The sequence below is a fragment of the Centruroides vittatus genome, unplaced genomic scaffold (genome assembly GCF_030686945.1).
Source record: "Centruroides vittatus isolate TY-2023 unplaced genomic scaffold, ASM3068694v2 contig_19, whole genome shotgun sequence".
NCBI lineage: Eukaryota > Metazoa > Arthropoda > Arachnida > Scorpiones > Buthidae > Centruroides > Centruroides vittatus.
Window position 1 is genome coordinate 5662288 of NW_027121169.1, and position 15556 is coordinate 5677843.

At 29.3% G+C, this 15556-nt stretch overlaps 1 protein-coding gene and 1 non-coding gene across 2 annotated transcripts in view; one reads left to right on the forward strand and one right to left on the reverse strand.

The window, feature by feature from the left end:
- Window positions 1–9527, reverse strand: part of LOC136970201 (uncharacterized) — a 34572-nt gene extending 25045 nt beyond the window's left edge. Inside the window, exon 1 of the mRNA XM_067264625.1 lies at window positions 9450–9527. The gene's annotated coding sequence lies outside the window, so the exon portion shown is untranslated. The remainder of the gene's footprint in view (window positions 1–9449) is intronic.
- Window positions 9528–12713: 3186 nt separating this feature from the next.
- On the forward strand, window positions 12714–12785 carry TRNAG-UCC (transfer RNA glycine (anticodon UCC)). Its single transcript has one exon. It is a non-coding gene; the product is annotated as a tRNA-Gly (tRNA).
- Window positions 12786–15556: the final 2771 nt, after the last annotated feature.

The following is a 15556-nucleotide window of genomic DNA, read 5'->3' on the forward strand; positions in this document are numbered from 1 at the left end:
CGTGTATTATCTCTGAATTTATAGAAAAAATAAGGTCAATTTTCGTGTTTTATGAGATTTTTTTATATGTAAGAAAATTCAAAGGAAAAACAATTCAATAACACAAATATGTAATAGAAGAATGAATTTATTCCTGTTTTTATAGGAAAAATTTTATAGGAGAAACAGGGCTTACGAGAAATGGGATGGGAGACCCATATTAATTATAAATATGAAACTCATCTTTCTACGAAAGTAATAGAAATACATAAATCAATTTAACAGTTATCGAAAGAAATTATCACATTTTTACATATATGATTAAATTTTGGGAGCCATATGGGCGTGGGCCCCAGCTAAGAGGCCCTAATAGACTTCCCTATACACGATTTGAGAAGAAATATAGGAATAATATGAAAAATATTACAAGAAGGCCACTTTAATTAGTAATGTAAACCACGCTAAACTAACACAAAAAGTTGTGACTGACAGTGTTTGATTAGATTTTTCTTGCAAAATAAAAAATTGGTTTTATTTTAATAGTCTTTCCTCTAACGTCTTTCCGGACATGGAATGCTAAAGATATATACAAGAAGAAAACAGGAGAAAATAGGGAGGAAGAAGTAAAACAAGACAGTTGGAAAAATCAACAAGGTACAATTGGATTCTATTTTATTTTATTTTTTCCCCGTGTTTTGTTGAAATCGGATGTTACTCACAAAAATAACTGAAAAAAACGATCTTACTCATTTCGTTCCTGAATTAAGCAACAAGCTGTATTCTCATGGAATAAAGAATGCAGCATCCACCACAAAACAAGCGTAACTTTTAAGACAAAAGTAAAAATTTTAAGTACTTAAAGATCTTAATTTAAGGCTAATTTTAAATAATTTTAACATTTTTTAGAACATAAATTCGACTTTCTGTATTCACATAGAATAAACAATAAAATATCAATAGATAAATATATCACGCAGCGTAAGAACAAAATGTCGGTTTACTCCTTAAGTACTGTACTTATGAAGCGCTTAAAAATCCTACATTCGCCATAAATTTGTGGCTATTTAAGCTAAAATTTGAAAAAAAACTGTAGATCTGTCCTTCCTTAATCTCGAGAACGAAGTTAGATACATGAAAGTCAAGACCAGATATGGAAACCTTAGGTGCAGGAAGCCCTGTTTAACTGTATATGAATGTTCAGTACAAACTGAAAGTCATGTTATTCAATTCAAAAATGTTATCCTGAACAAAGTTAGGATAACATGACTGGCATGACTTTATTGTTAACAGAAAAAGTATGATGTACAAGAGCAAGACACCACTAAACTTAAGTGCATTGTGACGATGTCAGGATAAATAATTGTTCATTTGTTATATAATTTTAATAAGTTTATAACTTTTTTCGCGTCATCTCTTATAGAAAGTATCCGCAGCACCTAAAGACCTTTCTACAAAGGGTCCCGCAGAATCCTTTCTACCCTTACTATAAAAGTAAAATTTTTAAATACTTATACACTATTTAAAAATTCTACATTAGCTTTAAATTTATGGTTTTGAATATATATTATACATATATAATAATTTTCATCATGTTTTTTTAAATAGAAATTTAACTTTTATACATACCGTCGAAAAATGTAAAGAAATAAAGTTTACATAATGCATCTAGGATGAGGATGTGAAGTAAATTGAATAATTTGTTCCCTGGAGAGCATTTTTCTCGATTGGGTATTCAAGCTTTTCTCTCCACTTTTATACAAAATTGCAGCTAGGAAATTATATAAAGTGGCGTTTTTTGTGAAGAAAAACCTAAAATATATCGAAAAAACATTTAAATGTCCACGGGCAACAGAATTTTTGCAGGTAGAAGTGGAAATTTTAAAACAGGAAAGATGTGTCTGGCATGGTAATGATGGCGATTCTGCGTGTAAAAATTGGTACTGGGGAGTGTTTTATACAATTTTTATCGGGATTTTTTTGTCTTTTAAGAGTATCACAGCTATCAGAATAAGGAAATTTTGCAAATCGATCACGTTCTTCTACGAAAAGCTTAACACGTTGCGAGTCAAATTATTAAATTTATGAGATTTTTATATTAAAAAAATCCGAATCAAATACCTTGATCTAAGTTTAATTAACAAGTAAATTCTCAACCCTCAAGCGTATTAAAAGTTAATTTGGCGAAAGCTTAACTTTGCTCAAAGAGCAACTCATAATGTATAAAGGAAGCTAATTATAATGGTGTTATAAACATTCGTACACGATTTTCCTTAACGTTTTTACAATCTATATATATAATCGAGACGAGTTGATAATAATAATAATAATAATAATAATAATAATAATCAGCGCAGAGCCCAAACGGTTAGGAGTTGAAAGTTGAAATTTGGTACACAGTTAGGGTACGTCACGAAAACGCACACTAAGAAGGGATTTTTCGAAATTCTTCTCCACGGGGAAGAGGGACAGGATTAAAGCTTCTATATACATTATCGAGACGTGCCTAAACGGTTAGGAGTTGAAAGTTGAAATTTGGTACGCAGTTAGGTATGTTAAGAGAACGCACACTAAGAAAGGATTTTTCGAAATTCCTCCCCACGGGGGAGAGGGACAGGATTAAGACTTAACACTTCCATCAACAATGGAAGTGTTAAGTAACAATGGAAGTGTGAAGCAACAATGGAAGTGTCAACAATGGAAGTGTTAAGAATGGAAGTGTTAACAATGGAGGTGTTACGTAACAATGGAAATTTTAAGAGCCCAAACGGTTAAGAGTTGAAAGTTGAAATTTGGTACATAGTTAGGTTACGTCACGAGAACGCACACTACGAAGAGATTTTTCGAAATTCCTCCCCACGGGGAGCGAGACAGGATTAATGCTTAACACTTCCATCAACAATGAAAGTGTTACGTAACAATAAAAGTGTTAAGAGAAAGCGACGTGCAAGACGCAGATGGAGAAAAAACGGGCGCTGGAGAAAAAAAAAGAAAAAGAGTAATACACAGTATGTTAGAACATATTCTATTTTCAAATTTAAACAGATTAGTTCGGTTTTTCTCGACTTTTCTTCTTTAGAACATTCGATGAAAATCGAACGATATAATGAGAACACGTCGTGAAAATCGAACAATATTACAATATTCGATTTTCAAACTTTCTTTAGAAATACTTAGTTTGTTGATGAAATTACTCTCTTTCTTTTGTGACTATAACGTAATAATCTTAATCTTCGCTATCGTTACTTTTGCCCGAGCAACGCCGGGCCTACCTGCTAGTTTTTTAAATATTTCTACAATAAATTAACTACGTTTATAATTTTCCATCGTTTTTCTTAAAATGAATTTGAAATTATTGTAAATGATTTGATTAATTTAAGATTTGTCTTTTATATCTGTATTGATAAATTGCCATCTATTATCGATATCCTGAACTTTTGATGAAGGGGTGAGGCTACATATGAATAAAGACGATAAAAAAAATCAAATTTTTGAATTTTTAGCGAAATAAAATGAATTTTTGCAGAATTTTTTTCATCTCTCTCAATTTCTGGAGATTAGCAAGTAAAGTAAATATCTTTGTGCAATTTCCTAAGTATCAATTGATGAAAAATTAACTTTCAAACGAAAAAATTACACTTTAAAGTTAAATTTTTCGTGTATTTTTCCAATAATAAGCTTTTAAGTTATCGAAAACTTGAAGTAGTTGATGTAACTTTTCCCTCTTATCCGACCTTTATACCGTGTAACGCACACCTAAATTGCCTCCAGCTCTTTATATACTCTTTACTGCACTGAACTAACTTACATATATAAAGATTTAGGAATATAATAAGGAAAAAAAATTGCTATTTTAGCAGTTTTTTGAGGCCAAAAAAGGGGAAAATTTTGAAAAATTTCGATGGAAATTAAAAGTAAATAGTTAAAATTAATAAAATAACAATAAGTTAATAAAATTATAATTTTCCTACATAAAAACTATTATAGTCATACAATCTACATATCTTTGGATCATTTCTTCGATAGAAAAGTCGGTCTTCAGTTCATTTTAAACACAAATTGACAGACAGATTTTCAAAAGTGAGATGGGCTCCGCTTCTAAAAAAAAAACATGTAATTTTGCGGCCCCTTTATGTCAGGGCCCGCGCAAAATGATTTTTCTGGGCCTCCTCTACATTGTCTTGTACAGTACATTTCCAGTCAGTTATTTGTGCTCCCGATACAGAACGAGTTAAATCCTTCCCTATATACATAAAGAACAGCGAAGAGCAACAAAATCATTCACTATATCGGATGATTCTTGTGTCGAGTCTATTAAATAATGCATCTTATGAAACGTTATATACTGTATAAGGATTGCCAGAGAAACACGATTCTTTATAAAGCGAATAAGACGAATAAAACCATGGCATAAGATGTGACGATTTAAGAAATATTTGGGGAATAAACTGTACACCAAATTCAGTAAATCCCAGCTTTTACAGCAGAATTACTTTAGAAAACCTCCTGAAAATTGAACTCTGATTCCAACATAGGTTGAGTATCGTAAAAGTACCATTCCTGCAAATAATCTATATATATATATATATATATATATATAAATGGACGTGTGTGTGCCTATATCTCACTCTGCAGCCAAAACTACACATCACACATGAATGGTGTTTGTGTGTGGTAGTAGCCCCAAGTCTCCCATCGTGCACTATGGTGGTTGCGTCTCGATAGCTATAAGGGTATGGGCAGTGGCGTAGCGTAGTGGGGGCGGCAGGGGCGGCCTGCCCCGGGCGGCACTTATAGGGAGCGGCAAAATTTCACAATAAATAATATCATCTTGTAAAAATACCTAAATAAGGGGGCGGCGAAATTTTCCTCTGCCCCGGACGGCTGACACCCACGCTACGCCGCTGGGTATGGGAGATATGGGGGTTGAAAGTGGTTGACTACAAAAATGTATGACGCTTCAATGAGAATGTTCCAGTTTTTTCTAGAAATTTCCAGAACCTAGAAGTGAAATTTGGTACACAGTTAGGGTACGGCATGAAAATGCACACTAAGAAGGGATTTTTCGAAATTTCCCCGCAGGGGGGAGGAGAAGATTAAGTCTTAACCTGAAGAATGGCTTTCTACTGTACTATTTTAGATGCAAATTTTTGCATTTAACTACGTTTCAGTAGGGTACGCAATGAAAATTAACACTAAGAAGGGATTTTTCGAAATTTCCTCCGTGGGGGAGAGGGAGAGCATTAAGTCTTAACCTGAAGAACGGCTTCTACTCTACTATTTTAGATGCGATTTTTTGTTTTTAATTACGTTTAGTCTTCATTGAGTACTTAGGGGTATTAAATTGATAGCATTTCAGACATTGATATAAATAGTTTTATATATTTCGATTTTTTAACCAAATGTTCGAACCGTTTTAAATTCGAATTTGTTATTGCATATTGGTTCGATTATAAAACGATTGTAAACGTTCCAGAAAATTTATCAAATTAAAAACAGTTACTTTGATTCTCAGCAATTCTCAGCGGTAGGTGTTATATAACAATTACTATGGTTGTTGAAATATTGAATGTAAATAGGGTTTGCTTGCAAAATCCGCGCGAACGAAGTCGCAGATAACAGCTGGGAGATATGTGGGTTGAAAGTGTTAAGAATGGAAGTGTTAAGAATGAGAGTGTTAACAATAGAAGTGTTAAGAGAAAGCGACGTACAAGATTTACAGGCGCAGATGCGGTTTTATGCGTTTTTGCAGGAAATCGAACATATTTTTAGACCCATCTAAAAATTCTCTAATTAGTCTCTGGAAACAGGGGGACCTAATTCTTGCATTCTGTGAAAACGGGTAAGGTTGGCTATAACATAATAATCTTAATCTTCGCTATTGTTACTTTTTGCCCGAGCAATGCTGGAGTTATCTGCTAGGATAAGAAAAGTCTCTTAACGCATGTCTTTTATATTTAAAAAAACTATATTACATATAAATGTACGAACAAAAAAACCCAGCGAAGCGTGTACTTGCAGCTAGTATAATGTAAACTAGATAACACTGCACAGAGTTAGTCAACAATATATATTGTATAACGAACTTTAAATTGTAATGCTGTATTTAAATAAATACAGCATTACAATAGTCATAAAGCGGAATTCTGCTACAGTATATGACATGTATATTTGTGAATTCAAACTCTATCATTGTTATCCATACACAAGCGTGTCAATTTGTCATTGTCAGGCTACGTGCACTTACGAATTTCTAACATTGTTACGAACACAAACCTCAATTTCTGCCATTACGAACACAAACATCAGTTTCTTTCATTGTTACGAACACACACATCAATTTCTACCATTGTTATGAATACACATTTATCAATTTCTATAACTGTTATGCTTAAACACGTTTATCCCAATCACTTTAAAATTTGAAAGTGATAAATTTTAAAAAGTCAATTTCTAGTATGAATGTTACAGCATCTTTTTATATACGAAAAAAATTAATTAATGTCTAGAAACATTTAATCCTATTTTTATGTTTACATTGTTATCAATTTTAATAAATAAAAAAATATACAAAGATATAATCTCCGTCAGCAATATTTTAAAACCTTTATCATTAAATATAAGTTGTAATTTTTGAAATTTCCACATAAATCTCGGCATTTTTATTTATTTATTTTATAAATCCCTATTCAAAATATTAGATAAAAATTTAATTTAAACTTGGGAAAATTCCATTTTACTTACATATAAAAACAATATATATATATGAATTTTATTTTCGATTTATTTCCCTCTTCAGCTTCACTTGTCTATAATTTTAACAAAAGAAATTCTATTATAAAAATTGCAACCTGCAGCTATAAATTAAAAAGTGCAGAAAAATTTAAAAAAAAAAAAAAATAGAAAATAAATCATATTTTATATTATTTTTTAGAAAACAAATATAAAGTAAAATGCTTTAAAGAATTTTATAATATTTTAGCTTAAAATAAAAACACACTTTTACGAATTAAAATTGCTTCTTCCTTGATTAAATTTATTGATTTTTTAAGAATATATAATAATATATTAAAAAACAAAAGTTTTTTTAGTAGAAAATTCGTTATAAATGTAATTTTTTTTATATATAAATGGAAATTATTTATAACGAGTTACACACTAAAACAGTGGAGTGAGATTAGGAAGAAGTATAAAAATTCATTTGTAAAAAGTAAAAAAATATATATATATATAAATTTTTTGATATATTCTCTAGATAAATACAAGTCATAAACAATCAGGAAAGTTGTATCAAAAAGGATAGAAAGTCTGAGAAAAATCCTTTAATGAAATCAACTAATACCATCCTGTCGTCGCCATTTTATTGCACAGAGTGCATCATAGACTTTGTCGATTTGCTCGTTCATTAAGAGCGAGTTCAATCTTGTTCAACTAAAAAAAAAAAAAAAAACAAACAAATATAATTTATCCCTTTCTTTCGATCTGTAAGATAAATATTGCACTCGGCTGTCTTCGGAGAATCATTAAAACCTTTCAACATTAAGAAACCTTTTTCAATGAAAACTCTTAAATGTTTCCTTAAACATTTTAATAATTTTCCCTTTGATATAGCAGAGAGCTACTTGGTGTTATACATTAAAAAAGTAAATTTATTCTCTTGCTCTTCAAACTGAATTTAAATTGATAAGTGAACGTATTTGCTCTGTAAACAATCATTAAGTGGATTAAAGAACATTCATACTTCTTTGAAGTGTAAAAAAAATTATACTGCTCGTTTTTAATATGTTAAAAAGGATACTAAACGAGGCTACTTTCGAACCTCCACTAAACGGCGGCCATTGTTAAGAGGTTTAAGCGTATTTTTAATATAATTTTTAATTATATGCTGAATATGCTCGAAGAGTGTTATACTATGCATAGTCTTGTATTGCCAGAGCCAGATTTAGACCCTAAGATACAACATACAGGACACCTTTCCCATCCATCAAATAGTAAATCAGGCTCTATACATTATATATTCTTACAAGTTAGTTTTAACTTTGATTAACTACGAATATCTTTCTTCTAAGGTTCGTTCACCCCCAAAAATATCGCTTACACACAGTAAACCCAGTCAATTAATTAGATTAACTGACATTTTTACATCTTGGTTAGTTGACTTTTCCGCTATTGAAATTATATATTTGCATAACGACAGGTCGTACTTAAGAGGAATACTCCCAAGAGGTGCGAACAATAGACTAGATGTTCATTTTAATGCGAACTAAACATAATAAGTCTTGAAAAAATGGTTATGTTTTGCATTTGAAGTGTCTTCAAGCAATTTCTGGCTCTTTTTACATGCGAAGGACTAGAATTCTGAGTGAATTAAACTTAACTTTATACGTAAAAGCGTCATAAACGTTATCTATTCATGGCCTTTCTTAAGCTTTACATGCTACGTAAGCTTTAGCTTGACATCTATATACAAAATCAATTCGTTTAGCTTAAAAGTTTATTTGTATAATACAAAGGCTGTAGTCAATCTATATAAATTATCATAGTTTCGCGAAGTTATATGACTAAATAACCTTCTAATTAATGAAAATCTTGTACAGAAATCCACTCCTTAAATCAATATTTAAAGGAGGATGTATTAAGTCAAATAAAAATTATATATTTAATTATATATAATAGTTTATCTTATATTCTACACACCAAAGATCTCTTACTTTTCTATAGTTGTCTACACAAGTAAGAGATCTTGTGTCCCTACTACACAAATGTACACTACTTATCCTCTTTAGACCAGAACGTGACCCGTATTCTGGTCACGTTCTGATTGGCTAATCCAAATGATTAGCCAATCAGCGACCGGCTTGTGAAAGACGAGAGACCAGAGATGGTGAGCAGAATACGGCCCCTGATCTCTTATTCCCTTACGTATATTAAAAAGTAAGAAATCTTCCTCTCTTACTCCCGTGTATTCCTTACACCATAAAATGTTGCTTTTAACTAAGGTGTTGCTTTATAAGCTTTATATATATAAAAATAAAGAATCGCTCTTAATTGCTTACGTAAAAGCTTAAATTCAAAATTGTCAGGAAGGAATTGTAAGGAATAGTCTTACATTTCCAACCTCTTATGTAAGGAATTGTCTTACATTCCTTACATAAGAGGTTGCTTGATAAGATGAATGTTAGTTTTAAGTGTTATAATTCCAGGAATAAAACAACTAAAAAATACAATTTCTAGTGCATTCGCTTAATTATATCATGTAATAAGCATTTAATGTTAAAGAAAAGATGTATCTCATTATCAGTACTATCACGCCTCATTAGCATCCATCTCTCTTATTAATCTTCCCATACAAAATGCCCCAATTATGTGTTAAATAAACTTAATTGAAAAAAACGTAATTGTATATATATTTTACGCTTTAAATTACGTAAACATACAAAAATTAATCTTGATACAATACATTTTCTACTTACATTTCAGGTGGAAGAATAGCAGCTTATCAACTGCAACCGACAGAAACGTTGACTGAAACTCCTACTGTTCAACCTCTCTATGCCTTTCCCAATCAGCGCCACCTTCCAGATCGAAACTAGTGACGTAGTTACTGTTCTTATTTCCAGTTCGATTATGTTCCTCTTTAAAATGAAGAAATTTCTTTCAATTTTTCAAAATTATTTAATGACTTTCACCACTAAAACTTTAAGATACAAGTAAATAATTTTAATTTTTTTTTACTAAATTATATAATTTTTTACTGTATTTCGTTAATTGAAGCATTATAAAGTCGAGAAGAAATTAGTAAGTTCTCTTACTTTTTTTTGAATTAAATATGATTGAAAATTTATTAAAATATTAAAAATTTATAGATAATTCTTCTTCGATATAGTCTGGATTCGATTTCTAATTTATTAAAGGTTTTTGGGATGATCTGTTGAAATCATTAGAGCAGTTGTAATTTTAAGTTGTGTGAGGCCTTAGGAAGACTTAAACTTGAAAGGCTCTTTTATATAATTTAATTTTATTTTGCAGAGAAGGGCCTCATATATTTCAGCTTAGGTCCATAAGACCAAGGGCCGTATCTGGTCACTCCGGATGTAAGACTAAGTACAGTAGATGTCTGAGGCCTTATAGAGGCCCTATACAAAAGCATAGGTTTCCTACGCTCTTTGTCACTGCATAAAGTTATATTATACTCGAAATAAATTAAAAGATACATCAAATAAAGGATCGAAAGATTATAAACTTCAACGTTTGCTCTTGATTAATGCGTGTTTAAAGAAATCAATATTGATGATTGATGTGTTTTTAAGACACGAAAAAATCATTAAAAATTTATAAATTTTACTATAACTTATTTATTTAATAAATATTTTATAAATATTTCATTTAATTAGCATGATATAATAATTCATATACATATGAAATTAGTTCTTCAATTCATGTTTTTAGTTCGAAGCTTGATTATAAAATGTAATTTAAAATTTTATAATTTTTTTTTATACGATAAATAACGAAAATTAGAGTTAGAAAATAGATTTTTCTTAATAAAAATAATATAATATTTTTACATATCTTGCTTCATTTACACAACTTACAACGTTTTCTTCTTCTTTATGGAGAAAGGACAACTTCGACATTAACCAAATCATAATTAGAGCTTTCTAACATCATTAACTACATCTACTTCTGTTGTTCAACATTGTTATTTATATACTTTTAAGGAATTACAAAGATAAAAGAATTTCTATTCAAAGCGTACAAAATTTAATTATTACACTGACAATTTTTATCACGTATATAAAGAAATCCAAAAGAACAACTTACAAAAGTGGAAAGTATTGATTCTTCTGACCGTGTTCTTGACAGTATACATAATATACTAAATTTATTATAGCATATTCTATTTTATTTCGAAAGAGTACAGTACATATTTAATTTTACAGATTGACATCATTAACTGACTTACATTACATTCTTCCTGCAGAATTATTAATTGACGTCAAACATTGACTTCGAAGATAAATAAACCATTAACAAACTTAATTAACCGACATTATTAATAATTAATGTATATAAGAGCAATATGAATCTTGTTTGTTTGTAAAGAACCTTTCAACATCAAATTACCCTTAACAATTACTAAAGATAATGCGCAGTTCCTTGAGAATGCATTGATTAAAGTATACGATATCCCTTCAAGATAATTTTATTTAATAAAAATGATTAATGGATATTAAATTTTATGAGTTTATAAAGTAATTTTTATATTTAAAATTGTTTCTTTAACGCATTTTTTATATTCTTCAGCTTAATGGAACTTATTTATATTCGTTATTTGGATTGTACTTAACTCTTAACCCATCATCTCTGTGAGAATGTGGAAGACAATACACAACTGATTATGTCATGTTAGGTTCGATGTTACTATTTTCTGGCAGTTTTTTTTTTTCTATATTGGTTTATGTTTCTGTGGTTATTGACTGTAAGAAATGTCCCATTATCTTGTTCATCATTTGGAAAATGATATTTGAGTATAGCATTAAATTTATTCTTACGATAATTAATAAAATTCTACTTAAATCATGTTTAATAATGTCCATATAAGATATGTTTTTAATATAATTTTAATAATCTTAATTAATTACATATGTATTTAATAGCCTCGTGTTTCAAAGGCTTCGTTTAAAAGTATTTATATGAATTTTTATGTTAATTTTATAAAATTTAGTTTGTTTCAAGGAGTTCCAATGAGTTATAATTAAATTTTTAATCATTTATGATTTCCTTTTTGTTTTTAATGAGAGAAATCAAACATTCTATAAGTAAATTCATGGAAATTTTAAGATGTAAATAAACTGAAATAAACTAAAACTATCTTCAAATTTATCCGTAATTTTTCAATATAAACATTTCATTTAAATTTATCAAAAACTTTTAAATATATACAAAGCACTACAGCTGCGAAATGGAAGCCATTTTCTAAAATGGCGCCTATTCAAAATTTTAATAAAAATCGATAATTAGACTTTTCCTTGAAGAATAAAAATTAAAAATAATCATTTTCATTATTAATTTCAAAGGAATGGACACAATGTGGCTCAATTTTAAAAAAAATTAACGTCTATAAAACTTTAATCTCAAATTGACGTCACTTCCGACTTCCTAAAGGAAGTGACGTCGAATGGAGATAATCCCGTATTTTCTCGGATTTTTGTACTCGGCGCTAGCGAATTGTTATCTCATTTAATCGATTTTTCTGGTAATTTTATTGACTTTGATACACTTATTTAATAATTTCCATCTTAATTTTTCATAATAAACTACATATCATCAGAGGGGAGATTAATCTTAACGTGATTAACGATCCGTTAGATAATGGAAGATGCTAGACACTCTACTAAATTAACATGATTTCTTCTAAATTCCAGTAGCTTAAAAAAAAAAAAAAAAAAAAAAAGCTTTTTCTAACGTAAATCTTAATTTTAAACACTTTATGACCTTGCAAAGTTTAACAACTCGTGAAAATTATGATTAATTAACGACGAGACGATAAATTCGATACTAGTTTTTCGCTTGTTTTTTTTTTGTAATTTAACACGTGTTTATGCTTAGAACGTAAAGAGGAATGCTTAAAAGTCGTTTTCTTTTTAAAGCGATTCTTCGTAAAAATTGAACAAAATATGAACTAATACAAGGAAATAAGTATAAGTAGCTTAAAGTAGAGGTTTGTATACAAGGCGACGGTGGTATAGCGGTTAGCATAGCTGCCTTCCAAGCAGTTGACCCGGGTTCGACTCCCGGCCGTCGCATGAATTTTTTTTAATTTTATTTTTAAGTTTAAAATATACTTTTATGTTTGAAAACTAAAATAATGTACTTTTATGACATCATAAAATGTTTTTTTTATTAAAAACTTTTACACAAATTCACATTTTGCTATGGAAACTGATCGATAAACACCACTAACTGAACACTTCCTTCCCTGAATGGAATGATACATCCTGATCCGATTTGTTAAATTTAATTTGACCAAAATTTAATTTAATTTATGAATATTTTTACCATCCCTAAACGTTTATTTAATTTATAAACGTACAAGTATTATTTTATCATCCAGTTGCAAAGTAGAAAATTCAAATCACGGCATGATTCAGACTTTTATATAAAAAGCCCTTTCCTTTAATTAAATGTTTGTAATAGGAGGCCCTAACCTGTAGTTTGTCAAAATAATTTACGTGCAAATTAAACAAACAGGTCTTAATTAAGTTTATCATCTTTAAAGTATTTGCAGCGCGCTAAAGTATATGATGCGAATTTCATGTGTTTTCGCCGAAAAATAAGCCTGAAAATTCTGTATGAAAATATAAAATTGATTATTTTTCAATAAATTTAGATGATTAATTTTTTTCTTAAATTAATAGATAAATTTTGATCGTCGTTATCATCAAGATCATTAGCTATGAAGTTGGGTATTCAATGCCTGATTTGGATCTTCTGCAAAATTACAAGTTTTTTCTGAATTAATTACAGGATGTTTATTATTTAAAAATCAGTAAAATAATTAAAAATGATATTCAAAAGTTAGTTTATTCATTTTTGTATATTTTTAGAATAAATTGCTTGGAAAAAGGATATTTATATAGCTCTTCGGTACTGTGGTACTTGGTTAAGTATAAGATATCAGCAACTTATAGAGCATTTTTTAATAATGTATATATACAAATAGAAGGATGTAAAAGTCGTTAATGTGTGGTTTTTTTAAAAAGAAATTAGCTATAGAAAGATGTAGCACGTGATAAATAATTCTTTACGTCAACAAAGATACCTTGTTTGATAGAAGGTATCGTTACTTTGATCAAGACTAAAAGCATCATTTAAAAATCTCACGTTTCTGTGAATAAATGAGGATATCTCAGATACAAATCTAAAAAAAAAAACCTTTTTAGAAAATGCATTTTTTTTGTGTCATATAAAGAAGAAGTTAAGTAAAGTTCGTGAAAAGATAGGTCTTCAGCACTTGTCTATCAAAGGATTTATAATAGATTGAAACAAAGAAGAAAAGGTAAGTTCTTAGCTTCATCGAAAGAGTAGAAAGAAGATATTTATTAATGTTATACTCAAACATAACCCTGTTTTTACGACTAATATCCCCAAGAATGTTATTTCAATTTATTACATTGAATGTACGGGAATAGGATGTCTCATTATACGACGGATCGTTTAATTAAACAATGTTTCCCAGGAAGTAACCAGGCCGTAAAACGAAAGTCTATTGTAATCATATTAAAATTTTAGAAAGAAGAAATAACAAACTGTCATGTCCTATAAAATATTCCTCGAGGAGAGGGAACCGTTAAAATAAGCCGTCGTAAACCGAACCTTCCCCTTAAACTTAGTGTAGCAAACGGATATTACGTTCCTGTATTAACTATATATGGCACAGAGATTACTGAAAACATGACACTTAAATATGGCATTTTACCTCGTATAGAGAATTTATAATACGAATAGTAAAGTGAGGATTGTGAGGCTTAAAATCATAAAATGAGGCTTAATATGGATGTAAAAAAACCGTCTTAATCGTGCAAATAATAAGATAAATGATGCAGATAAATTTGCTTTTATTCAAATTTAATATATTTTTTCAAGTGATTGGGTTCATTGCTAAATATTGTCAATTTTTCTGGAATAATTGTGAAACTCTAATAAGAAACGACAATAAAAAAGTCGTTCTAGATAATCTGTTATCGATTCTTTTTAGGAGACGCTCATTGGATAAAGAATAATTTGAAACTATCCAATCAAATCGATTTTTTTAAAGCGTTAGAACTGAATTTTATTAGATTTTGGTGCATCAGAAAGCATTTTTTTTAAGTATCAGATAATGCACTTTTGTTAGGATTTGATCCTTGGAAACAATTTATTGATTTTTATACTTCTTTTTTATTAAATAAAGCTTTGTGATGCAATGAATGTGCCTCTGGCGAAATTTTAATTTGAAAATATAGAAAAACGGTGAAAGTTTTTAGGTGTAAAATACTTTTATGATTATTAATAGCCTCTCAGTAACAGTAAAAAATGCAAATTAAATTTTATGTTGACAGATGGCGCTACGTGAACATGCCTAAAGAACACTCGTTCATGCTTAACGCCTGACAGTAAACAGTTTCTTATTAACAAGGGGGGGAAAAATGGCTTTTGAAAAAAAAAATCGTATTTTCTGATCTTAAGTATCAAATAATTAAACTAGATAAAAATAATAAAAATTAGAGTGTTATGGACAGACATTTTTAAATTGTCTGTAAATAATGACTTACCTGTCCATGAAGCTGTAAGATGTAATAAGGAACTTTTTTTTTAAATTGTAGCCCAATTAAATATAATAAAAAAGTACAGCGTTATGAGTATACTCTTCAGAAACTATAATTTGTATAGTATCTCTCTGTCCATCACACTCTAAAAAATATAATAATTAACTGATTAAAAAATAATAAACAATGAACTAATAGATCCTTCAGAAAAAAAATATAGTATATATTATATATATACTATATAATATATATATATATATATATATATA